Source organism: Aquila chrysaetos, chromosome 6, assembly GCF_900496995.4.
Source record: "Aquila chrysaetos chrysaetos chromosome 6, bAquChr1.4, whole genome shotgun sequence".
In the NCBI taxonomy this organism is placed as follows: Eukaryota; Metazoa; Chordata; class Aves; order Accipitriformes; family Accipitridae; genus Aquila; species Aquila chrysaetos.
The window spans coordinates 15,168,447-15,192,778 of NC_044009.1; the positions used below are offsets into that span (position 1 = coordinate 15,168,447).

At 46.2% G+C, this 24,332-nt stretch overlaps 1 long non-coding RNA gene across 1 annotated transcript; it reads right to left on the reverse strand.

Annotated features, from left to right (window-relative positions):
- Window positions 1-5,334: 5,334 nt before the first annotated feature.
- LOC115343158 lies at window positions 5,335-24,332 on the reverse strand. Its single transcript, XR_003924010.1, has 3 exons — window positions 24,272-24,332; window positions 7,917-8,004; window positions 5,335-5,432 (listed from the first exon to the last, which is right to left on the reverse strand). It is a non-coding gene; the product is annotated as an uncharacterized LOC115343158 (long non-coding RNA).

Sequence of the window (24,332 nt, forward strand, 5' to 3'; positions counted from 1 at the left end):
TGTTGTTGTTTTGTTTTTGTTTTTCCCTCTCCAAAAGCAAAATAGGCCACCACTGCTGGCACTGTAATGCCTCTGTTAAGCCCTGGGGAGCTTCCAGGCAGGAGAGGCTGTTTTACCAGTTTCCGTAATGCTGGATCAGCCCCAGAATTCAGCTAAATCACTTTAAAGCTCATGCTCAGTTTGCGAACCATACTATGATTGTAAAGCTACTAAAGAGGTCCAGTGACTATCCCATTTAAAACAAACCCCTCTCATGCATTAAAGTATGTATCAAATGAAAACCATCAACAGATAAAAATCAGCTCAGCTCCACCAACGTGGCTGTGGCTACTGCTAAGGCACAGCAGCTGAACATGTTGCCTGTATCAGCTCTCAAACTGGCCCAGCAAATATTTTGGCAATTGTTGCCAGAAGCTAGAAAAAGTCAAAACAGAAAAGTAAAGCCCAGCAAATGAGCTTCCCTTTGGCTCGTTTAATCTGCCTACAATACTTTGCTCAACTTAATTTCCATGCTGGGATTACAAAGCACCCATCACACCGGCAGTTACAGGCTGTGCAAAGCATTCACGCCAACTGTGTGAGGAGCTCAGCCCAGAAACAGGATGGCTCTCAAGCTTTTGCCCATCCTCAGACCAGCTTGTGTGGGGATGGGTGAAGAAAAAGGACTGGACACATGCACATGTAAGAGAGAGCTGGGAACTGTGCTTTTGGTGGGGATCTTTCTTACCTGAAAAGGTGGATTTGTTGCCTGAGCCCTTCATATTGGCAAGTCCTCTCACTGTACAGGAAGGCTGAGCCTGAGCCATGTCCTCCTGAGACGTTTTAAGATCGCTTCACTACATGTTTGCCAGCTGAAAAGCTGGGAGCATTTTGGCTTAAGTAAGTGAACTGAAACATTGGCTTGATCCTTTCAAGAATTTGGTGTGGGAGAGTAGGGGTAGGGTTTGTGGGGGGTTTTTTTTGTTTGGTTTGTGTTTGGCGCGGCTGGTGTTGCCTTTTTTTTTTTTTTTTTTTTTTAGCTCCCTACACAGATCCCCCAGGCAGGTTCCTGGGGACACTCCGGAGTGTTGGTGCAGCCTTAGTGCATTCCCTGCTCCCCTCCCTCCTGCCCCGAGGGGTTCATCTATTGTTATCCTGCAGTCATGGCTTGTTCCTTCCCAGGGCAAAACTGATTTTGAAGGTTGGCCAGAAAGGAGGCAAAACCATCAAACAGCTCAGGCCTCCACTACTCACTCACCTGGGGACTGCTGTTTCCGAGCCTGAGCCCTTTCCAGCCTCCAGTACAGCCACCAAGGGGATGTCCCAGTCTGTGGGCCACCACCTAACACCCAGACTGTCTCAGCAGCCACACAGAAAAATGACATGGGAGGTGTGGGTTATGACATGATGGGGGACAGTGAAGATTAAAGGTGAATTGTGTGGGCAGAGTCATGAATGCCTGTGAGAGCAGTTTGCCCCTGGAAGAGCCCCTGAGACCGCAGGGAGCCTTCACATCCCCAGCCTGTCTCTGTCAGGGTGCTTCCTCTCTGCTCCAAGTTTGCAAGAAGGTTAAGTTTGCACTTTTTAAGATGTGCTGAGCATGCTACAGCCACCCAGCAGCAGGGTGATTCCCTTAGTTGAACGAGGCATTTCAGGAGGGCCTGAGCAAATGGACACACGCGCACACGTACACACGTGGGCACTACCCCACGAGCAAAGCCATCTGCCAAAACACTGTCACGGTATGCAATGTGGCCCATACAACCTGAGGAGAGAGCAGGGCAGCAGGAAAGGAAAAATTGTTCAAGAAATATTTTCTTGTCTGAATTTGCTGATTTGCTAAAAGCAGAGTGTTTGATGGGGCGGTGATGGCTTCCAACCGGGAACCAGGAGTTGTGGCAGGACTCGGGCACCACAAAGCCTCCCAGGACCCCAGCAGAGGTGATGTTAGCCATGAAAGCTTTGTGTATCTATCTGGGGCAGACAGATTGAGTGTCCTTCCATTAGATGTATTGTCTTGGCCAAAAGAGAGAAATGAGGCAAGAACTTTCCTTCTCTACCTTTTTATCTGCTCTGTGCAGGATTGCCAGATTATGCAGAAATACCAAGCAGCAGACAGTGAAATGTTTGCATTGCATTTGCATTGTTTACAGAGAAGAGTAAAACATGCTCATTTTGATTGAATGTATTTATAACCACGAGGGAGAAAATGATCACGCATGGAAGGTAGGAGTAACAACTGAGTAATTTTCCAGTGCTGGTCCCCAGCACAGTCACCATGGCCTGAGCTGTGTCTCAAGTCCTTAAGGGCAGCAGAACTATGAGCTAACCCTGGCAAGCCCTGGCTTGCCCACACCAACACACCCACATTTGCTCACTGACTTAAGGGAATAGGGCGCACACCCAGCAGACATGTCAATACGACACACCGAACGGTACATGGACAGATTCATTAAGGCAGCTTTGGTGAGTGCAAAGCTGTGCATACCAGTGAGGCTGGGAGTGAAGGATCACTTTGGCTGGAGGAGACCTCAGGCATCCTGCCGAGCGCTGCTGCCCCTCTCCCCACAGCCCTGTGGTCTCCAGTGAATTTTAGCCCGGTGGTGTTTCTGTACCGATGCCGGTGGAGGGCTCCAGCACTCGCGGCTGTGTGACAAGGAAAAAGAGTTCAGTCTCAGTAACTTTACTGTTCCTGCACCATAAAAGGCTGTTTTCTTTGGTTCTGTAAGCCATAACCAGGGGCAAAGGAACTGAAATCTGTGAGCAAGGAGTTTCTTTCTTCTGATGGGTTTTACAGTCAGACAAATTCGCAAAGAAGTTTGCAGGTGGCTTATAGTTGTGCATTTGCAATGTAAATCGATACAGGCAGCTATTTGCTTTGCAGCGCAGAAGCTGAAACACTTGAGGCTGTGAAGCTGCAATACCCCAGGCGCTGCAGAGGTCTGCCTCTACCTCCTTCTTCTCAACCGGGCTGGTAACGCTAACAGCAAGTTTTCACTTCTTGGCGACATGCACCAGTTTGTTCTCAGCAAAAACTCATTGCTCCAAGTCACCCGTACCCACACAGCAGCTTGGCTTTTACCTGTCCATTACCTCCCTGACCAGCACGTCTGTGGGAAGAGCATTAGGCAGCCATCCCTTAACACTGCAGATGGGATGGAGAGGTCCAAGAGCATTTACACAGCGCTGCCACAGTGGTGCACGGGGAGACATCCCTCCCCATGGGAGGATGCTGTTGTGTGAGCTGTGTCTGGGGATGGGGCTGTGGAATGAGCCTCACACCCCAGCACTGTGGCCAGTCTCCCTGGGCACAGCAGGGCTCAGCAGGCCTTGCTAGGCTTCGCTGGGAGCACAGGGATCTCATCTCTGGGTCTGGTATCTCCTAGGCAATTAAATTTTTACTTCTTACTACATCTGTTATCCCATCACCCCTGGCTAAATGTGTGATGGAGAAGGAGACTGCATTCTGGTGGGCAGAAAGGATCTCAAAGCATCCAACCACCAAACACAGGAGAGAGGATGGAGATACTAATCTCCTAATTAATTCAACTGATTGTATTTTGTATTTCATTGGAACCCACGTGCTGTTCTCTATCTCTGTTGGCAAATGGGGTAAAACCCCACTGAGCTTTAATGGCGTGGAAGAAGGTGGCTCTCTGAGACTGCAATAGTTAAAATAAGTTAGACTCCAAATTTAACAGGGTTCAGAATAGTGAACTATTCAGAGGTGGGTAGCTTTGTGCAGGGAAGCAGCTTCATTTCAGTCAATTATAGTGGAGAAACAATGGAGCATGTTTCCTGTCACATTAGAAATATTCTATAGCTTTTAAGAAAGACAAAAAGAGGAGGAGTAGGTGAGTATTTTAGAAGCTATTGTTCGAATATCATAGTTTCAAATGGTATCTACAGTAACTTGGGACTAATCTTGAGGAGTAACATCCATAACACAATGGACGGGCTATGTCTCCTGCTGTTCCTTGCAACTCAGACAGCAGAAGGAAAATTTGGAGGCCTTGGATGGTACAATGGGCTCAGCCATCCCAGGCTTCAGTGCCTTTCTGAATAACAGAGTTAACATGCTTTCGACCTCATCAGCAGAGCAAGGACCAGAGAGACTGGATTAAAATCGTGAGGCAGGCAAAAGACGGGAAGAGATGCCTTGCCTAAGCTTCCCTGGCAAGCCGGTGCCAGAGCCAACAAATGAACCCCGACCTTCTGATTCGCAGGCCAGGGTCCCTGCCGAGCAGGTGAGCGCCCTGTATTGCAGCACAACGTGCCACTGCAGTCCCGGGGCTTTGCTTGCTGCCTGCACAGGAGAGGGGGAGGCGGAGGAACGTCACTCGTGTCCTACAACCCTCATCAACCCAGCACAGATCGCTTCAACTCGTGGAAGCTGGTGACAGCATTAATATTCAAAGATCTGCCAGGAAAACGTGAAAGGGTGAGAAATGGGTTTTCTACACTGCTAAGAAGGTATTCCAGCATAAAGGAGAAGAAACAAAGCAAAATTCAGACCTCTTCACATAACATCCTATTGCGCTTACATTCCCTGTTGTCAGACCTGATAGCTGGGTGAGAACAAATGTGAGATTGCCCTGAATTTCATTATTTTTTAACTCATTCAACAGTGGAGTTACCTTGTTAAGTTTTCACACCATTCTGTCAAAATCTGCCTGCTGTGCCACGCTCCTTGGCACACCTGCAGCGAGACCCAGGAAGACTGCATTGGGATGACAGACAGCAAAGCCAGCCATCATTTTGCCCCGGGCTGCCTCAGCGGGAGAAATTTGCCCATCTTGTCCCCACGCAGCCCGCCCCAGCCCTAACCGCTCCCCTTGGCAGGAGCAGCCCTCATAGTCCTTTGGGCAGGTTTCCCACACTGCCCTCGTGAAGCTGCTCTCGCTGGCGTGCTGGGCACTGTACGAACCCTTGGCACATGCTGGTTTTCTCTTCTGGGAAGCTCCCAAGTGAACCAACCTAAAGACTGGAGTAGGAACAAGCCTGAACAGGCAAAGGGTCGCACTGAAGCAAGTCAGTGGCCAGGACAGCACTTGGTTCGCGATTGCCCAGGCCATGTTGTCTTTCCCACCCGCAGAGTCTCCCTGCTCTTGTGCTGTTAAGAGAGGGCATAGACCTCATTGGGGCACCCCAGCAGGGCTTTGTTGTGTCCTAGGTTTTGGAGAAAGCAGGGAGGTGCTAATACCAGTCCTGCTAAATCAGATGTGGAGACAGGAGGAGGTCACTGCCACAGCCCCTTTGCAAGTCCAGCTGGAGACCAGAGAGGATTGCTCTCCTGAGGAAAAGAAATCGTTTGTTCTTCATCTATACCACTAATGACAACAGAAACTTTAGATTTATTCTTGCCTTCTTCTCAGTGTAGACAGACAGCCTTCTGAAACCATCCAAGCAGACAACTCTTCTTCTGGTTGTCACTGGCACAAGCTTCACCGTGTCTGCAAAACACATCATTGTAAACTCATTTCCTCCCCTGCCTCATTTGTGGCAGGAGGCTGGGATTGCTGCTAAGGACTAACACAGGGGCCTCTGAGGATGCTGCCAATCCAGCACAGCTAGAGGCTTTTCTTCAAATACCAAGAAATGCATTTTTCAAGACCAGCGGTGTATGGGACATTACCCCAAATGAGAATTTCTGCAAGGTACAGTGCCTTGTGCATTGGAGGGCCTCCAGGTTGAGCTGGAATAAAATCTCTCTCCAGCTGAAAAGCACAAGTGCTTGGACTCGCTCAGTGACAGTGGAAGTCACTGTGGCTGCCCAGGGAGGAAGAGGAATGACTTTGTGGTGTTCCCGGCCATCCCTCTGCCCAGACACCCCATCCAGCTCACAGACACTGCAGCAAACTGATTCTCACTTTTAGAGGGCTTCTATATCTGGAGGGAAGAAGCTGAACAAAACCTGCCTGCAACTGCCACGTGCCTCTGTATGGCCAAGCAACACCGGTTTCTGCCACAGCCCACCCTCCGCAGGCAGGAGCCAGAGCTGTATCTTTCCCTGAAACCGCCTTGCAACATGGCATCTAGGCAGTCTGCGGCGTGCCTGCTCATCCCACATGACCGTGTATCAGTAGACATCGCCGCTGTATACTATACATGCTGTGCAGCATAGGTGGGGTTATTGCTGAGCGTTAAGCTGAGTGATCGGACGGATGGGATGTTTCCTGACACGCTGTGGGCAGGTGCCTTTTTAATAAAAGCTGAACTTTGTACATTTAGCTGTAATTTTCCTTACTTCCTTCTGGAGATAGGCATGAAGGAAATGACACATTTAGGATACTTGACATAAAACTAGAAGCTTTCTGGTCTGACAAGGGCACTGACAGCTCAGTCAGAAGAGGAGAGAACAAGAGGAAATGACCTTGCCCAGAAAGATTTTGTGCCCCCTTGCTACACTTGTGTGGTCCCACTGTGCCCATATGGGCCCCTCCATCAACAGCTACTTTTCCTTTACATTAAGTCCAGAATTACCCTGACAAGACACTTCCCCACCATGAGGTCAACAAAGAGTCCTCCAGATGGGCAGAAGAGGGAGAATCTCAGTCCTAAAGTTCACATGGTCCTAGATGTCTTTTGACTGGAAAGCACTGATTGTAGAACAGAAAAAAAATTGGGTCTACTGAGAAGCAAAGGGCTGCCTATTAAATTCATTATTTCTCTCCATGGACATAAACCAGGACACCAGAAGAAAAAGCCCATGACATTTATGCCAGAAAAAAAGCAGAGGAGTCTATTTTCCTCTGTGCCCCACACTACCCAGCCTGAAAAAGAGACATGACTTTTCAACTTGTTTAATAATGCAAAAACCTGAGGAAGGGGTGAGTTGTGCAGAATCCAGAAAAAGAGAGATTGCAAAGAGTCGAATTTGCTGATAATACACTACTTGCAAAACAAGCTTCTGCTATTCCCCTCTTGATACAGCGTCTGTTGCCTACCAGGGCAATCATATCCAAGTGTAATTGTCTAACAATTGTTCTGCACTGAGAAAATAGTTCTGATTACAGACATTAACACGTTTAGGCATTAAGCTTCCTCACTGTAATTACCCTTGAGCTTAGTCTCACAAATGAATTAATGTGCTGATCGCTTGGACTAATAGAACCAGCAAAAGGGTGATGAATTGCTTCCAAATCAGATAAAATCAAGCGTGACATCATTTAATTAATTTCAGGGCTTGGGGGGAGGAGAAAGGGGGTCAGCAAGATGCTGAAAAGAAATGTATCTCTCCCTTAGTGATTTCTTTGGAGACAGAAACATGCAAGCAGGGGAGGATGGGGCTGGGGAAGGGGAAAATGTGCACCAGGTGAGAAGGGGGTTGCTGGAGATGAGGCTGTATAATTTCTGTGTATAAGCATGCAGCCCCAGGTAGCTGCGGCTGCGTGACCGATTTGGTACAGCTGACGTAGATGCAATGGATGGATTTCTTCTGGGTATGAACAGATGCACTGCTTACCTTGCTCTGATTTTGAGTCATTCTCAGAGCACCTGGGCCCATGCGTAACCCCTGCTTCTCCCCCAAGCAGACAGCTTGCTCCTGGTCTTCCCCAGGGTCACAGTTCCCCCATGGGAGCTGAGGGCCCGAGGGCAGAGTTGCCAAAAAAACCCTCTCCTTTTTGTCATGTTTCCTGGCAGGGGATCATTTGCCAGCCCATCAGCACAAGGCTGCAGTCAGCCAAGAGCTGGGCTGGCCATTGCTGCCATTGCTACCATGAGTAGATACACTGCTACCCTCCTTGACTTCTCCTCCCCTGTGAAGGGCCTCCCAATAATATTTTTTTTATAGAAAGGAACAAAAGGGGTTGATGGAAAGGACATGGCAGGGCTCTGGACTGCTGCTGTTAAGTACAGACTCTCTCAAATTAAAGTTTCCCCTCGGATGGCTGACCACCTGTAAAATAAATTGGCATCATACAAGGAGCTTGTACCTGATGGGGTTACACACGGAGCTTTCTCCTTGCAGCCCAGCAGATAACGATCCATCACCAATTTCAGATTTTGCATCACATGGATATCCTACGCAAAGAGCCACAAAGAGAGAAGGCTTTATAAATCAAAGGTCTCCATTACAGCCTACATCCAGAACTGGCTTCTACAATTTGAAAAGCAGACTAGCTTTTTACGTACACATATGGGGATACACACTCTACAAAGACTCACAGTCCAGGCCTCATGCCAGTTTAAACATATGTTAGCAGCACACACACAGAAATCTACATTTACACAGACACATATTTGCTGCTTGTAGATAAAAGGCACTCATCTCTCCTAAGTGTACATACCTGTATAAGCATATGTAACATAAAATTCATGTGCATGGACGCACACAAAGAATATTGTAACAATGCACAGCCAAAATGTATAACCATATCCCTGATCTCATGTCATTTAAATGACAAGGAGTTTTGCCACTGCTGATTTCAGCAGCAGTGGCATAGGGCCCACAATGTATTGCTGCATGTTTTGATCTATGTTTTATTTGGCTGAATTTTGGAGCAGTGGAGGGAAGGAGGTGATGAGACCTGTGAAAACTAAACTTGAAGATATGAAGCTTTTCATTCTCAAAAGTGTGGAGAGTCAGCATGCTTTATCGCAGAGCCTGGCTGCCCCTTTGATAGCAAAGGCGGAGGAAACAGGAACCCAATTCCCCTGTTGCTGAGAACAGTAACTCTGGAGTGTCCCTGCGACAAGACCGTTTCTTGGGCTTTGCCAGAGACCACAGGTCCAGCAACCCAATATCAACACCTTTGGCAGCATTCATCATTGTCTTGGATATTTTAATTCATCCAGTTGCCCTGGGGACAGTGCAGCTTATGACTCCATTTGTTTGATGCAGCCTTACAATAAATCCGGCTAGTGGAGCGGAAAGCGCAGGTGACAGTCATTGTGATATAAAGTGGATTCCTTATTTCCAGAACCTGATCTTGCAAGGCATCAGGCATCTCCTGAGACGCTGATAGCTCTACTTGCTCTATTCTATAAATGACAACCAGCAAACAGCAGCAAGGAGCACCAGCAGCCAGGCACTAACTTCCACACATGCAACAAGTTTGAAGGTCCTGAATTTCCTTTCCTAGTGGTGATCTAGCCGTACCACTGCAGTCTCACCATTGGCACCCTCATGGGCAGTCAGAGGAGAAGCCGGTCCTGGAGAAGACCCAGCTGTCCCTGCCTGGTCTATCCAGCTTATCACAGAGACACCAGTTCTGCCCTGACAGCTCTGGCTGTGCTGAGCTGCGAGTCTTACTCTGCTCTGCTTTTGCTCCTAGGTAAGAGTAGTTCATTACACTTGTCTTTCTTCCGCGCTAATGAACACATGGTGCACATGCTAGGGCCCAGTTTCTTTTAAAAACAAAACCAAACAAACACTAGATCCAAATGGTGCCAGGTGTTCAAATAATTGGTGCTGACATCCTTTGGAAATCTGGCCATGCATTGCTGGAGAACCAGCTCTGCACTTGGTGGGCAAGCCAGCTTTAGGGTTGCAGAGAGATGGAAGGGGAAGCAACAAAGTGGTCTGGTGGTTGATAACTGATTTTTAAGGGTAACTAAACTTCCAGCACAACCCTCCTGTCAGCCACACCCTGAAAGTCAGGTGGGATGAACTTAGAACTCAGTCACAGGGGGATTTATGCATCTGAGCACCACAGGGGATCTGGGGCTTTTACTGTACTTCAGTTTTCCAGGTTTAAAGAAGTTGGAATAAAGTAATTTCCTCATCTCCGAGGGATGCTCTGCGTGGAAAGGTTTATGAAATGCTCACAAACTGTCCTACGGGGAGGGGGCTCCCGTAAGTGTCTTGCAGGGGATTCTTGGCAGCGTGAGAATGTCATCGCACTCTGTAAGTGCAAGAGAGGGATTTGCTTTTACAGTATGACATTTGCCAAACAATTAAGGTGAAGAGCAATGTGCTATAATCACTTTTAGTATTAAACACACACAGTAAAAATAAATGTTTAAAAGGCATGTGGGTTTTTTTAAGCATAGGACATGTTGCTTTGCATGTTGTTGTAAGAATCCTTGCAGCTGCCAATCATAAGCTTCAGTTCAAAGTGTGTAATTAGTAGCTGGGACCTTCTTCTTCTCCCATTATGTATTACCTGCACCTAAGAGATCCAGAAACGAAAGGATCTGAGCTTTCCTAATTTAACAGTCGTTTGGAGGATTTGCTGTGTGAGTTTCTTATTTTACTTTTGTCATAATTTAGCATAGTCTGAGAGATTGAAACAGATAAATAAAAATGCATTATGCACTTATTGCCCAGTGTCTTAGAAATCTGCATTAAACTCATGAACTACAGGGAGAGACAGGAAATCATACTGTGCTTCACACATCTTTTTCTGTTTCCACAGGACTCCTTTAATCACTTCCCAGCCTGTAGATACGGTTTTGGAGGCAGCCGCCTCTGACCTCTGCTGTCATCCTCCAGTCCACAAATATCGAACAGGAGGCATCACAGAAGATGCCATGGGAGCAAAACCAGCCAGTCCCTTGCTGCAGGGGCACTTCCTTCCTGTATCCAGAGGGTGTTACTTGATTCATGTTATTTTTTTAACTGTCCCCAAAGCCCACAAGATTGCAGGTGGAGTGTTTCCTGCACTTCCTTGTTTCAGGAATATAAAACCAAAACAGGCAGCGACCTTTGAGGCCCTGGTCCTGACCGCAAACCAAAACAACCCCTAGTTTCCTATCGAAACTAGTTCCCCAAGACAAAACCTACTGGAAACACAGGCTTTGGCACCACCACCAAATGCAATAGCTGAGGTGGGTGAGGTGCTGGATTTACCATGAAAGAAACACGTGGCTTGGGCCTAGACTTTGGCTCAAATCATATGGGAGGGTGCTAATCTGGATTGCTAGTTAATCCGGACCTAGAGTCATGTCCTAATCCAGCTCTAGAGCTGGGGATTGTGTGCAAGCCCTGCCTTACTAAGTCTAGGAGGAAATGCCCCCAAAACACAAGAAAGCCCTTGGAGCTGGAGTCATGCTGAATGCAAGGTCCTATCCTTGCAAACATTACACAGGGTGTTTGCATTTTTGCGTGCAGTATGTTCATATTCATGTATTTGTATGCTGCCAGCCTTGGGAGCAAGCAAATGTCCGCTAACTGCAATTTCAGCCTGGTCAAGGTAACTGACCTTTTTCATTAAGTGCTTCCAAATTTCCAATCTATTCACGGATGTGAAAAATCTGTGCTAATTACAGGCCTATCAGGAGGCCAAAAGTGCAGAGGGGAGATAAGGGAGTTTCTGTGCATTATTTAAAGGCACAGCATGCCAATGGGGGTTTTGGCTTGCACTAACACAGTGCCCTGGTCTCTGTCATTCAGGTACGGTTCTTTAAAAACAGAGCCAAAAATTTAGGAGGGCTTGAGATATTGGGACCTGCCATTGACTCAGATGGCCAAGGTGAAGCTCCTCAGCCATGCTCAGCAGCAGAGGGGCCACCATCTCTGTGGCTCCCCCTGATTTTTGTCCCAGTCCATTCTGTGTGCTGAACATCTGGTACCCTCGTGTACGGTATAATAACATCCCAAACTATGTGTGCACAACACTTACAAATAGCGCTTAAAACATAATGGCTTATTAATATAACACATACCATTTGAGAAGTGATACGAGCTCTTTCCCTTTTATATCCTTTTTAATAAAGCACATTTTGAAACTCGCTGACCTTTTTTCTTTCCTTTTTTTTAAGTTCCCTAGCATTATGTAGAAAAACCCCATCAGTGTGAAGTGGAATATAATGCAGTTTATTACCACTAACAAGGGAATGGCCCATAACTCTAAAGAGACAAAGCCTCAAGTGAGCTATGAAGGTCATTTTCTTGCATCCAGAAAGAAAATGTAATACTGACTGTGTCATGCTTCCCATTTCAGAGAAAATGTGGGCTGCTTTTTGTTTTATTGTAATAAATAGTAAAAATGAAGGGTTTTTTCTTTCAGACGGAATTTCACACAGTCAGTCCTCCCCACTTGGGAGGGAATTAAGGTGAATATCTGTCTGGATTTTCCAGCGTTATTTATACTCCTCTGGATTTGATGGTTGGTTTGTTCATGAATCTTTAGGAGGCAAAAACCCCAACTGCATACCTAGCTGCTGCTTCTCCCTGCTGCGAATACTCAAACATCTCAGTGGGTAAAGGCTCAAACAGCAAACTCACAGAATTGATCATTACCAGGGTTACTTCCAGAGGTCTCCAATAATATATTGTTTCAGTTTTTGGAAATCAGGTCTTCCTGTAATCCCCCATCCCTGCTTCATGCAGCCATGAACCTTAGAGCAATGTTAAAAGATGGCAATGCTGCACTAAAAGCCAATGTGGCGTCAACAGGTCAGTGGAGGGACCAGGGTATAGATCATATACTGGACAAATGTACAAGGCTGAAGAAGACAGTTTAATCTATAGGTCATGGATGAAAATAAACATCAATCTCCTTTTCCAGCTGTTACTATATCAGAGGCAGGCCAGAGCCCTGCTGTAGCAAGCACCGGGAAAAAGCACTGATGCTGCTCTCTGAAAATGTAGCTTTTCTTTTCATCCCTGGAACACATTTGTGCACTGCTGCAGCTCTTGGGTCAGAGATAACTGGGATGTAATTAGGATGAGATACATTTTTCCATATGTCCGTTCCCTGGTCCACCTCTCTACAACCCCCAGACAGCCTGGGGGAGGGGAGATGGGTTGCACCTTCCTTGTCCTCCTCTGCCTCAGTCCTGAGAGTTTGTTATTTCGGCCTTGCTAAATGGCTCCGGTTTTGTGCTCTACAGCTGTAGGAATTTGCAACTTTTTCCTTGAGTTCCAAAAGTAATATCTTCCTTGGGTGAGATGATGCAGAAAAGTAAAACCTAGTAAAACCTGTTTTCCCTCACATCACCATCTTCCCTTCCAGTTGCAAATGGTGTCATGTAAAACCGTGTCAGAAAGTGTTGTGGCATTATCAGCAGCTACTCTCTGTTTTCAAAATGATGACAATGAAACACTGTTGATTAAGAAGCTCCTGGTGTCCTTTTTTGGGGTAGAAGAGGCACATAAAATCATCAGTGGCCACGTTAGGCTCAAAAGAGAAAAGCACACAGCAAACAACAAATGCTGAAACGCACGTGGGCTCCAGAAGGGAGAGCAGTGAGCTCTGCCTGCACGCACAAGGGAACCTGCAGGGAATCGGCACCAAACACGTTGCGTATTCACAGCTAAATAACTCTCCTGGGCTCTGATCTTGCTGCTGATGCACCAGGAAATAAGTACTCTTTTGAGGTACGTAGCTGGTAAATTGTCTTAATCCCAATTAAGTCAACAGAAGGACACTGATGCAGATGGGTAAAGGATTTGACCTTAACTGTTTGCTTCAGATATTACCCAAAGACCTGAACATCAATTTCTTATCACTAACTAGTTCATCACTAACTGATGAACATTTAGCAGCTTTGCCAAACACTGCATTTTGTCTTTCCTACTTGAAGTGTCAAATGTCACCTTAGCAATGCATAAACAACAAAACCCAGGGAGCATCCTCAAGACTGATATTTAACGATGCAAGAAAATGTTGGATTTTGTGAACCCCAATCCTGAATTTTGATGCCATCCTTCAAGACAAGCTTGGCACGTTCTCCCATATACCATTCCATTCAACAAGTTGTACAAGAATAACTTGGGGTTTATCCCCAAGGGAGAGGGAAGAGATGAACCACACTGTCCAGGCCAGGCCAAGAAAGACATTTTGGAGGAACCAGTCCTTGTATCACAGTAACCATGGCCAGTGCTACAAGACACAGAGGTGTGTGCTAGGGCTAACATCATCACCAGCTTCATTACCGTAAAAGACCTGAAGCAGCTAGAACAGAAACTGTGGTGGATCAGCATTTCTGTGTCTGCCCAGAATACCTGATCCAGTGAATCTGGGTTTAAGCTAATTCTTCTTGTGTGAGGGCTGGCAAGTGGCAAGACACAGCTCCAGCCTCCAAACGACACTCCTGGCATGTCCCAGCTTGCCAGCCCAGAGCCACACAACAGTGTTATTTGGCTGAGTGTATCTGAGGAGAATAATGCTGCCAGCAGTGCTAATTATTGAGAGGCTTGGACAAAAGCTAGTCCCACTGAAGGCAGCGACAGTACTCAAGAAATGCAAGCAGTAGAAAGCTCTGCCAAATCCAAAGCTTTGGCCATTCTTTCCCTATTTGGCCACATCCCCCACCCATGCCGTGCTGAGCCCAGGCTGGCCTGAAGAATGACAAGAGGAAATGCTAGAGAAACCGCTTTAGTTTTGTAAGTAACAAGCAACGCTGTCATTGAGTTAAAAAGGATTGTGTTTCTGGTGTATGTAGACCCTCTCTCCTTTCAAAAAGCCACTAAGTCTTCCTAGGCATTCTCCAGGTTTCACTGCTCTGTGCCAATCCAGGCTGGGATCTGGTTTTGCAGCAATTTAATACAGAAAAAAATGCATTTTTTTCCTATAAATTGTTGCTAATTATGGGTCCTAACCTGCCACCACTCTGAGACAGACACAGGAAATATTTCCAGTACAAAGTAACAACACTAAGACTAACTTTATTGACTTGCCAAAGGTATATATTTCATATGCTTACTTTTATATGCTGATATACAGTAATTTTTAATATTTATTCTATACTCACACCTCTATCTACCCGAAGTATTGATCCAGTACTGAAAATCTGTTCTTTCTCTCAATTCTCCTCCTTCCTTCAGAACTGAACCGATGGCCTTTGGGGATCACAGGGATGTTTCAGCTGCAAATTTGAAGGGAAATGGCAACAGTTATTACCCTGCTTCACACACAGCTAGCCCTACAAATGCTCCTTGGCTGACTGGTTCACCCCCTTGGTGTTTTTCATTTTAATTCCTTTAAATTACTGCTAAGCAGCCCTGCAAATCGTCTGATGCCAAGTTCCTCCCTTTCTTCCTAGGGAAGTCAGCAGAAGTTTCACTGGTACAGCTCTCAAAGGAGAGCAGAACTGGGACCATCACACTAAGCACTGAAACCAGAGCTCCTCAGTTCATGACAGGTTATTGGCATGTTCCCTTAGTGCAAAAGAAGCAGCCAAACAAATGCAGAAAGTATCTTTATTTGCATTTTTGTACACCTATCCTGTTTGCAGAGTAAAAAGCACTTAAGATTCGTCATCCCCCTTTCCAACTGACCACCCTCTGATTTCCACAGATTACATGCGAGCTGCACGTACTGGAGGAGCGGGGAATCCACTTCCCCCTGCTGGCCGTGGGTCAGCCCAGTTGCTGGCACCAACCTGGCCAGGGTTCAATGCCAGCTCCAGCCTGGCTGCCATAGGGCACCGGAGCAGCATCCTGGGATCCCGCACCAGCCTCCAAAGGTGTGGGGACGCAGCGACTTCAGGTCTGCGTGGCACAGGATGAGGTGACTGTGCAGAGAAAGCTCAGGCTCTCAGGCCTGGCCTTCAATATAACACTGCACTTCTCACGAGACTTTGCCTAAGACCTCCGCAGCCACCTAATATTAATTTTATGCACAATTGTAATTTCTTTTTAATTGTACCTCTTTCGAAGTTTTGCAGCCATGTGGGATTCTGCACTCAAATACAGACTTTACTGTGTCATCGAGGCAAATGTCTCATATCCAAACAGCAACAGAGAACTAGTGTTTAACATCAAGGAAGGAAAGCAAACATCAAAACATTCAGAAAATCCCCATGTGGGTGCGGATGGGAGCAGGTACGGTGAGAGGAGATGTGGACAGGGAGCAGGGAGACAGAAAGATGGTGTCTGAAGGGTGTTCACCACTGGGACTTACCAACCCCGACAAAGCAGGACTGAAACACTGAGTGCTGTGATCTCCTCCCCTTGCCATCACACCCCACTGCTCTCCTTGAGCAACCCCAGAAGGGACTGTGGGGGCTCTGGGCAGCTTTCCTGCCCTACTTACACTACCTGGAAGGTTATATATGGTGGTTGGAGGTTTGGGTTTTTTTCTTCTTTCTCCCTAGGTCTTAAGAAATCACCTGTGAGACACAGAGCAGCTATTATTTAAATATGTAACAGCACCCCATTTTGGTGTTAGCTATCTGAGAGTAGTGCCCCAATGCTGTAAATCCAGCTTTATTTACTTACACATGCCATTTCCCTAACTACTTCCATTCTGAACCACCCAAATCTGTCAATCTAATAGAGATATATGGACAGTAAAAACATGCACTGGAAAACTACTGGCAGGTTGTACAAAATGATCGGATTTCATCAGTTGATAAATTATTCACTCCAATTGAGAGTCAAACATACTGTTTGAGTCTATTTATGGATGTCTGATTAGTGCAAGTAATTTTCCATCGCTTTATTATGTTTGCTAATACATTATGAAAACCATGTTGTGATAATGGTCTTACTTAAGTCATTTTGTTGTATGAGCGTATAGCAGAAAGCTCGTTCCACTCAAGGCCAGGGACACATTCCAGTGGGCATCAGTTAGTTACACACCGCTATGCTATTTCCAAGGGCTTCTGCAAAGAGCAAAGTTGCCAACAGAGTGGGAATTTCATTTAAGGAAAGCCATTACGCTGCCAGGCTCTCTAAGTGGCACCGCACTATTTTCAGACACAACTGCCATTGCGACAAAGTGCAAGAAGAGGGCTGGGCTGGCTGCTGCCCAGACCTTGATGGATGTCTCTGGTGGCTGCACGGGGGACGTAGCATTAAATTGCATCATGTTGTTGAGTATTTGTGCAGTAGCACAAGGATGCAAGATGTAGTACCAGCACCTAACGCAGCAGCTTGCCAAATCAAGCCCTTGAGGCTATGGGCAGCCCTCAGAGTCAAAGGAGAGCATTATAGACTGTCACGTCCAACCTCCCATATGAGAGTGGCCTGAGCATTTCATCCCGTTAGCCTGTACTGAGATAATCTTTAAACAATTGCATGTGGATTTAAAAAAGTAGCAGCCACAGGCAGCATGATGGAGAAAATCCATGACTCCATCACTTCACCCTCCAATGCTCCAGGCCCACCAATTGTGCAGAAGCAAGGCTTGCACCCCAGAAGGCACCAAATAGTTTTTTCTGGCTTTGGTGCGGGTTCAAAGGAGTGCAGCAGCACGTGTCACATCTGCAGAGCCTCAGGTACTCTGCCCTGGCCAGTGATGCATTTTTGGAAAAGACCAGGCAGGAAAGGAGCCAGAACTGAAAAAGAGCTGGGTAGCACAGGCCTGCTGGCCTGCATGAGAATGGTACTGAGTGGGGCACTCTCAATATTCATCTCAATAACCCATGTCTGAAGGCCAACTGTTGCAGAGTCCCCTGCCGCCAGCCTAACTCTTTCCTGCCCTCCTGGCCTCTTCCCCATGGCACAGAGCCCCTGGCTCCAGCCCCCGCGTACCACTACCCTTTTATTTTACACAAGGTGTCAGTCTCCCTTTCCTGCACCCCATGGAAAGCACTGTCTGCTGAAACTGCAAGAACTGCACTCGGAAGCAGTGCGTAATTATAAATGAGAGCAACTAGAGTAAGCAGAAGATGAGGAGCCTGAGTTCAGCCCGCTCCTAGGTCAGTCTCACGGCAGTTACTTCCCTCCCACAGGGCAGGGTGAAGTTCTGCTAAACAGGCAATGCAGAGTTTACCCATTTTTTCATCCCTCTGCCAGGAAAGCCAAGCAGGTGAATCCATCCAACTTTTAACCTTGCAATGGCACCGTGGTACTGAAAAGCCCCGTGCCAGACTGGGCTGAGACTCGAGCAGGGAAAGGCAGTGAGGTCCCCATCCCAGGGCCAGCTGGAGGCACTGTCATGACAGGGACTTGAACACTCTCAAATTCCTGGTCAGTTTTTGGCATTGTTTCCTTTTTAGCAGTTTTCCCCTTCTCTCTGTATTCTTTGGCTTTTGCAAGTGTGCTAAAGCAGACAGATCCAGCCGTGCCGCAAACAGGGATGGGGCTGCACAGCTGTCCTGTCACCCACAGGGCAGCTGTGGCTAGCGGTGCTTCAGGCAGGCACAGCTCCCCTTTCCCGGCTACATACTGCTATAGGGCTGTGCTTGGGTGTTAGTAATTGTGAAAGGTGCCACACTGACAGACACCCTTTTCAGACCCTCAGGGAAACCCATGCTCCCACACAACCTTCATCTACCAGCAACCAACCTGCAAAAGGTGAGAGGTAGCTCAGCCCCCATGTGAGAAAGGCAGGCAAAAGCATGTGTACAGCCTTATGGCTAATGGAGGGGGAGCTTCACACTCACCAGCACATCGCCTCCAGCAACCGCTACCAGCTGTGAAAAGCCAGGGGTCCCCGGAAAAGTGATCTCCCAGCTGCCACGCTGCCCTCTTGGCCATAGGTCAGGTCCAAGTTCCTCTCTCAACATCATGTAAATGCCATTAAAGGAAGAAGGAGGTGGTGGGAGTGAGGAGGCGGGGGGAACCTTTTGTTAAGACTGCGGAAATTTTCAGTAAAATGAAAACAAATTGCTCTAAGTAAACCATTTGTCACAGTCTGATTACTCTGCTGCCACTCTGGGAACACCAATTTGTCATGCTAGATCAGGATAACAGCAGGCTGACTGTACAAAATGGCACGCTGCCTTCTGGCTTTTTTGCCTGCAACCGGTGAGGGCAGCGGGGATCTCCCACAGCTCCTTCCCGGTGCCCCATCCCTCCTGATGGAACAGGCACAGGCTCGGGTCCCTGCAGCCAGTGTCACACTGCCGATAGTCCCCTACTTCCCACCAAGCGATTCCATCTCCTGGTACTGCAACTCCACCTGAGACCGTGTCTACCTAGACTACAAGGTGTCCATGGCAGGGATTACTTCTTGCACTAGTGGTCAGCATAACACTGCCCTGAACTGAATTTTGGTACCTAAGTGTCCTGGCAATACACCTACTGATCATCATTTTTCTCCTGTTTGCTACGCCTTCAGGAACACTACAGCTGAGCCTGCAGTGCTTGCTGGCCCAGTCCCAATCCACATTTCCCTCTCCTTGGTGATACCTGAAGAGTTTCAACAGTTTGTAGGTGGAGCAATTAAAATAAAACACACACACACAGAAAACAAAAAATTGCTGCAAGATTCACAATTAAAGAGATGCTTAAGGAAGGAGTGTTAATGCAAAGGAGCAAGAAGCAAAGATAAGCCAAAATGCATAAAGCATGGGAAAATAGCAGAAAAATCCCAAGTCCAAGAATTAATTCCCTTAGCTTCACCATCCGTAGCTAATAAACAATTATTGGAGTCTCACCTGCTTGTGACTTTCTGGAATTATGCAGCAGTTTGTAATGCTGAAACAAAACAACTCCGGTCCAAATAAAAATACCTTTCAGCCAACAAAAAGAAAAAACCCTCAAAATGTCATTTTGGGTAAAATGGTCCATTCAGTCCAACACAAAATCCTTCATCTCATTTTCAGATTATTGATCCTTTTCCTAAACCTCTTCTCCTTTTAAATTGGTAGGTCAATATTTAAATAAAGAAATGCCTTTTTGAAAGGAAAGCAAAACAACAAACAAGTTTTGTTTGCAAACCACAGGAATGAACTAGCTGAGAATTTCCTATTTCTTTAACATTAATAAATAAAAAGGGGAAAATCAGAAAGATTTTGGATTTCAGAACTTCTCCTTTCCCATTTTGGGGCTATTAGGCCTTGCCGGGTCCCCACTGAAGCAGTAAATTATGTCAGTTCTCTTCCACTTTCTGATATATTCACTATTTCTCAAGAGCTTTTCCCACTGCTACTCTGGGCAGTCTTCAGCCAGCAGCAGGCAGGACTGCCTGGACCTGCCACCCACCAGCACTCTTCTCACCCACAGCTGATGCACAGTCGTGGTCCAATTTCTTCTTTAAATGCCACAAAACCTGGGAGAAAGAGGTGAGGTGGGATGCTATAAACACATCACTTCCACAGAACAGCAGAAATCAAATCTTCCTTTCAAAGCATTAGAGTCCTCAGTGAAAGAACTATGGTGTAAAAAAAAAAAAAAAAAGTATTTTAAGGGCATGGGAATACTTCATGCCAAGAAAAGGCAGAATGTTCCCAAAATTATATAAATGCCTCCTCGTTCTCACTCACAGGACCAGAGCCCCCAGGAATGGCACTGAGCCTGTAAGCACAGCAATCTGCTCCGCCATGCAGGTCCCCACAATGCTGAGCCGTCAGGTAGCGTGAGATGAAGCGTTTAAAGGAAACTTGCTCAATGCGGAGACTGGTGGCACTGGTTATGGTGGAAAATGCCACTGCTGGCCTTTCTAAGCATTTTTCTCTCTGCTTCTAAAAAATGTAATGTACCTTCAAATAATAACAATTTTTGTCCTAATTGAAGGGAAAGGCCTTTAAAAATAACCTTTCCCTGGGAAAAAATGAGAGCTGTCACTACAACTAGGAACCTCTCGCACAAAGAAACGTTCCCTATGTCAAGCTCAGTGTTGTTATTGGTGCTTGTATGGCACTGCATCCCACCTTGATACTCTCAATCTGTATGGAAGCAGGTTGACTAGTAACAGAAGATGAATCAGTGACTGAAGCTCCTCAAGAAGTAAGCCAGGTGCTGGGCTGGTTGCTGTTACCTGTCCTAGTGAAGGTAAAGCCATATTGTGCACACCGAGATCACACCTCTGAGACACAAACAGAACAGGAGTTTTCAGTCTTAGCTTTCCTCCTGTTCTTTGGCATGGTTGACCAGAACAAGGGCACCTCAGACTGGGTATCTCGAGATACCCAAACTCTTCATAGGGCTGCCACACGGATGCTGTACAGCACTGAGGAGGTCTAGAGGGAGATAAGGTTGTTGGGGCAGTGCCAAACCACGACTAGGGCTTACTGCAGAGCTGTGGTGCAGAGCAGCATGCTGCAGCACATGTCATCTCCCCAGCCCTGGGCTTAGATGGCACTACAGCTAACTGCAGAAATGGGTACACAAAGCAAGAGTCCCCAGAGCTGTATGTGAAACGTTCAGCTAGACTGCCAAGGGGTGAATATGTTCCAGCCCAACAGGACCAGGAACATTATGCTGAGTATTAAGCACAAGGTGGGAAGTCTGAGGCTGAACAGAGAGCAGAGATGAGGCAGCATTCCCTCAGAGACATGGTGATGTTCTGAGGCTTTCGTGTCAGAGTGTTTTTTGACACACACACACATACACATAAGTGAGATACGGAGCTAATTAGGCCTGCAACAGAGCTCTGCTGTAGCAAGAATATAGCTGATAGTCTGTATGGGATGTGATTCCTGCTGTAACATTTTGGATTCAAGGCAGGCAATATGGACATAGTATGTTTATCTAACGGCTTCCAGGGGCTGTAAACATCAGCATTATCTTTAGTAAGGATGGCAGTAAGATTTAAATTTTTAACTAGGAAAAACCTGACAGCAGCTGTACAGTGTAAGCCGTCCTCTCCACCAAGCGTATGGGGGGTGGGAAGGGGAACAGGCAGAACCCAGCCCATTCTGCTGCTTCAGAAGGACCCTGAGGCACAATTCAGGATTTACACATCTGACATCCCCCATGTTTTAAAAACATGATCGAGTCCACTGTGATTTATCCAGAGGTAAACATGACAACCTAAAGAATAGTGCATGAAAAACTTCAGCTACTTTTGAAAGTTGAACTGAGTAGTAGCTGTGGCTTTGTTTTGTTGCTATCTGAGTAGTGCAGAATGAAATACTGATGGAGCAGCAAATACAGACTGGGACTTGTCCTTCTGACAACCGAATACAGTGCTGTGGGGCTATGCCACACTACTCACTCATGACAATCATCACCACCCTTTGACATTGCCATAAAGATGCCCATTTGCACATCATCTCACCTCGTGGTATTCCATGAGGGTTTCTCAGCTCAGCAGCTAAACACGGACAGAGTGGGGCTGCACAGTTCTTTGGGCTGCTCTTGCTTACTGAGGATTTCTTTTGTAGCCCCTTGAGTATTAAGCCTAGATAAGTGAAGGCTAAGCAAGTAACCAATCCCTCCCTGGTTTCACAGCTGAGCAGACACTTTCTCCTCGACACTAGGGTTCAGAAGCCCCTGGTTTGTACTGTAAGAGCTGTGTATTCCCCCCATGCTGACAACAGGAATGAAGGTGAACTTGAAAAGCTGGGGAACAACCTTTTGTGCTACGTTATTTGTTTTATAGGGTGGAGATTTCACTCCTGGTATACTTTAAAAACATTTAGCAGAAAGGGACAGATCTGTAGGTATGAGTTCCAGCTAAATATTCTATAGCAGTGTCCTGGTTTCAGCTGGGATAGTTAATTTTCTTCCTAGCACCTGGTATAGCGCTATGTTTTGGGTTTAGTATGAGAAGAATGTTGATAACACACTGGTGTTTTCAGTTGTTGCTAAGTAGTGTTTAGACTAAAGTGAAGGATTTTTCAGCTTCTCATACCCAGCCAGCGAGAAGGCTGGAGGGGCACAAGAAGTTGGCACAGGACACAGCCAGGAGAGCTGACCCAAACTGGCCAAAGGAATATGCCATACCATGTGATGTCATGCCCAGTATATAAACTGGGGGGAGTGGGGCTGGGAGGGATCACCTCTTGGGAACTAACTGGGTGTCAGTTGGCGAGTGGTGAGCAACTGCATTGTGCATCACTTGTTTTGTATATTCCAATCCTTTTATTATTATTATTGCCATTTTATTATTGTTATTATTACCATTACTAGTTTCTTCCTTTCTGTTCTATTAAACTGTTCTTATCTCAACCCACGAGTTTTACTTTTTTTCCAATTCTCCCCTCCATCCCACTGTGGAGGGGGGGCGGTGTGTGAGCAGCCGGCTGCGTGGCGCTTAGTTGCTGGCTGGGGTTAAACCACGACAAGCAGTAATAATAATAAAGTACTATATTACTTATAATGGCAATTGTATAAATTAAACGCATGGTGTTTCAGTGCATGGACAAACAACCTCTGGGACCACTTCTAAGGAACCCACAAGAAGTAAGAAAGGAAAGAAAGTGCATATACGCTCTATAGCAGTCAGCACACTTGCCATTTCCAAATGGGTCCACACTGCGTATTAGATACAATTTTCAGGGCTCAACAAGTAAACCCCTACTGATTTAAGCATTGATATTACTGACTCTAAGGTAGTAATACCTACAAGATCATAATTTCCTAAATCTTAATAGTTTTCTTAATCCACTTTTATAAAGCTTTAAGTAGCCACTTCTCAGTCACAGGGATAAACATGAGTGGTTACTGCAGCTGAGAGAAGAAGTTTTACTGGAAGGAAGCTAGGTGATTATCAATAGTCCTTTAAGTCCTAATAAAACAGCAAGAGTTGGTTTCCTCATCCTGTCTCTGGGTCAGTTCCAGAAGACCGCACATTCAAACCTACACAAGTGAAATGCTGGCAAAACCAAGAGAGTAAAACACAGCAGTGGGAGATCAAACTACAAAAGGGATTTCTTTTCCTCCACAGAGACCATTAGCTATATCATGTTAGTCGCCAGCCTAAGTCATCAATTCACCTTCATCATATTAGTCACAAGCATCTGTCAACAGCTGAGCACAGCTCTTGCAGTGAACACACTGCAAGGTAATGGAGAGAGAAGTGCTCATAATTCAAAAGGCAGGTTCAGCGTGTGCTCTAGTTCAAAGAGCATAGAGAATTTCCTCTTTACCGTGGCCCTGCAAATTCCAATTGATCTGAAACCAACTCACATTTTCTAAATGTTGCTGCTGAGTTTGAACTTCAGTGAAAAATCCATTTGCTAGGAATGAAAGTTGCCAATTAAAATCAGTCTGTTTATGTTGCTTTGGGGAGCCGAGGTGGAGAGACAGAGAGAAAGGAAAAGCCAAATAACTCATTAAGTGATCTACATTGTGCCAATACAGTTAGCAATTATAATTATCCTAATAAGACTTTCCTGCTTATATAAGCCCTTCCATTCAGGGATCTCGAAACACTTTGCAACCATTAATGATGTTAGCTTCATAACATTCCTGACCTTGTTTAGAGGGGAGGGAATTGAGGAAAAGAGAGAAAACATCACCATTTTCTGTAATAGCTTTCATTTTGTAACTGCCTGTAAAGTTTATACCTGAAACTAAATCACACTTAAAAATCAGGGTCGGTTCTGAGCTCTTGAGCCAGTAGCAGTCCTTGACTCACAGTGTGAGTGAAAAAAAAAACCAAAACCCAAACTAAAAGGCTAGCAAGAATTGTGTAAGCAGGGAAGGCCTATCTGCAAACGTTCTGCAAAGAGCCTTGGGTCACTGAAATTTGTCATCTTGGAAATGTGGCAGACTCAAGGAGAGAGCTTCTGCCTTGGGTCCTTGCGCAAAACCATCCCTCCCCCTGCCTCAAACAGTACTCACATGTAGGATGTGCGTTATCAGTGTCCACTTGTCCAAATCCACAGCTCTTGGTTTTGGCTCC